Source organism: Papilio polytes, unplaced genomic scaffold, assembly GCF_000836215.1.
Source record: "Papilio polytes unplaced genomic scaffold, Ppol_1.0 DF821067.1, whole genome shotgun sequence".
NCBI lineage: Eukaryota > Metazoa > Arthropoda > Insecta > Lepidoptera > Papilionidae > Papilio > Papilio polytes.
Genome location: NW_013528137.1, coordinates 386,475 through 389,552, shown reverse-complemented (window position 1 = coordinate 389,552; position 3,078 = coordinate 386,475). Strand labels below are relative to the sequence as shown.

At 30.3% G+C, this 3,078-nt stretch overlaps 1 long non-coding RNA gene across 1 annotated transcript in view; it reads left to right on the top strand.

Moving 5' to 3' along the window:
- The first annotated feature begins 1,260 nt into the window (after positions 1-1,260).
- LOC106109747 overlaps positions 1,261-3,078 on the top strand; it is a 15,684-nt gene continuing 13,866 nt past the window's right edge. Inside the window, exon 1 of the long non-coding RNA XR_001226029.1 lies at positions 1,261-1,446. This is a non-coding gene — a long non-coding RNA (uncharacterized LOC106109747). The remainder of the gene's footprint in view (positions 1,447-3,078) is intronic.

The window sequence follows — 3,078 nt, the reverse complement described above, 5'->3', positions numbered from 1 at the left end:
AAATTCAATTAAGAACAAAACAGTATTTTTAACTAAGTTAATCATCCAACTTACTAACCTATCAAAACTTTTGTGAGCGAAACTGCGCTAAAAAACTTATGTTTCTTCTGACTCGTGTAGTAAACGAAAGCAGTAGTAAAAGTAGCAGTTGAAATTTTAATTTGTCATATTGTATGATATTGTCTATTCTACGGCAAACTATAGAAAATACATTTTAATGTGTAACATCGTCTTAAGTGATGATGCGACGCTTGAAATCATTTAATTAAAATTTTGACTTTTTTTATATGAGAAGGGGGCAAACGAGCGCCGGGAACACAAAAGTGGTCAGCGACGCCCATGGACATTCGCAACAACAGAGGAACTACAGATGCGTTGCCGGCCTTTAAATACGTCTAACAGATTGTAAGCAACCTTCGTAACAAAGTGTTTGAGTTTCAGATTTCTGCCATTAGTTATGTAACATATTTCATGTGAATCGATATAATACTCAATTTACGTGTAAACGTAATACGTAACCATTTCTATGATAATTCTACAAAGAGAATCTACAAAGCAATATTTTTGTTTGATGTCGGATTGTATTTATAAAGTGAAAACGAGTATATTTTTCTTATTACATCATACTATAACGTATCGAATAATTTATTTCTTTCTAAAATATAGAAGTCAAATAAATCAGTCAAGTAAAAAATACAAAATCTACTTATTAAAACTGACAAATATTAGTAACTTCGATAAATTTTTATATCTGACTCCAAAAGTATGAGATAATACACGAAAGACAAAGAACATAATGATTTTAGTTGTGTTTATATTAAAAAGTGTAGTCATAAAACCCTCTCCCACGGTATTGTTCTTAACAGTATCCGTTAACCAGGTCTCGGTATTCGTTCTTCCAGACTATCCTCTGTATCTCTGCTAAATTCAATCAAGATCCGTTCAGAAGTTTAGACTACAAACTCTAACAAACATCTATCCATCTATTTAGACTTTCGCATTTATAACATAAGTATGATTTAAAGTTGAACTAGAATCTTTAATTTTTTTTCAAAAGACAGTCGACAAAATCATCCTCACATCTCGACGTTCACTACACGGTGCTTACCTCCGTAATCCTTATTAATACGGCCAATTCATCAACCCCGAAAGTCGTTACCTTGACAAAAGGGTACCCCTTTTATAAAATAAATAATAAACTAAAAATTATATGCAAATTCACGACCCATAAGTTCCTATAGAAATATTTTAACCCTTTACTAGCGATGGGGGACAATAAAAAAAATGGTAATAATTTATTCACGTTGAAAGATACAGAGGATATTTGGTGGCATTCGAATATGTTCAACATTGGTGCACAGACGTGTTTAGTGTTTAAAACATACAAGTGTCTAGAAATCAGTGTTAAGTGTACAAATGTAAGAAATTGGTATTTTTCAGACAAAGGTAACGTTAACTCAACTTTTCATTTCATTTTTGCATAGTAAGCTTGTTGTAACTTTTTATCCAAATTAGGGTGGCCACAAACAATAATTTTAATTCTTGTTCATCGTTACAATCTTATAAGAATTCAAATACTTTAGTCTTTCTTTAATGACAGACAAATTTGCTTTTAGGTACAAAGAGACAGAATGTTAGGAAAGAAACAGTACTAACAATCTATGTACACGATATTCCGTTATAAAGATATTTATTCCGTCTACTAAATAATTTATTTCAACGTATCTTAAATATAACTCAAGATATATTTTTTCGTGCGTATACCTTTTAAATAAATTGATATAAACAATATCCTAATGGATACTGTAACGCGATATATTTGTCAATACATTTTCCATCGCTTCTATGACTCCTATGTATAAGAAATATGTCCAAATTACAAACAGTCTAAATGTACTGATCTCACGAAATATCGACATCGAAGTAATTTTGTCTCTATTTGTATTAAAGTAAGGTTTATTTTACGTTGTCGTTTGCTTGAGGGTTACTTCCTTATAAATTTTCCGGTGTCCCTACACTGTTTGCAATGTTTGATCGATTGACAAGTCGGGGGTGGGGTTTGGTAATAATATTACCCCCGAATCCATCGGCAAAGTGTTGTTAGTTCGTTTTACATGTTTACCGTGCTGTCCGAGGGATAAACATCATTACATGATGTCGGGAATATATAAAATATCATTTTATTAGTTGATTTGAATTAATTACGAGCACTGTCCATACACAAAATTAGGTGATTTCCATTTTGCAATAGTTATAGTTTACTTCGCATTTTATTTCATAATAGACGGACAATTCAATTCATGATTGTAATTTATATGATACTAATATTATAAATGCGAAAGTTTAGATGGATGGATCTTTGTTAGAGTTTGTAGCCTAATCTGCTGAGCGGATTTCGATGAAATTTAGTATGGATGCAGAGAAAGTCTGCAAAATGCAGAGTAATTCCACACTAACGGAGTCGTGGCGAAAGCTAGTCTGTTCTAATATTATAAAGAGGAAAACTTTGTTTGTTTGTAATGAATAAGCTCAAAAACTACTGAGCCGAATTTCAAAATTCTTTTTCCGTTAGAAAGGTAATTAATCTGTGAATAACATAGGCTATATTTTTTCATTTCTTTTTTATTTTTATTTCACGAGGACGGCGTCGCGGGCAAAAGCTAGTACGATAAAAAAAGACAAATATCTAATAAGAAAATTGTGTTTGTATTATGTTATATTAATAGTAATAAACGGATATTACTTTTTTATAAGTCCTTAGACTTGAAAATAATGTTCATTTACTATTTTATTCTAGTTATTAACTATTAAAAAGCAGTAGAATATTAACATAACTGTTATAAAATATACTAATTAAATATAGACTCCCCGTTGAGAATAAATCTATATTTAAATCAATAGGGAATATTAAGCCTACTATCTCTAAATATTATCTATAAAGTAATAAAATCAAATATCTCAGATATTTTAATTGGAACAATTTTACAAGTCGTATAATTTTTAATTTACGTTTATTACTTGTCATGTTTGGAATGTATATGAGAATCATGATAGAAGAAAATAACTTTCAACACGATA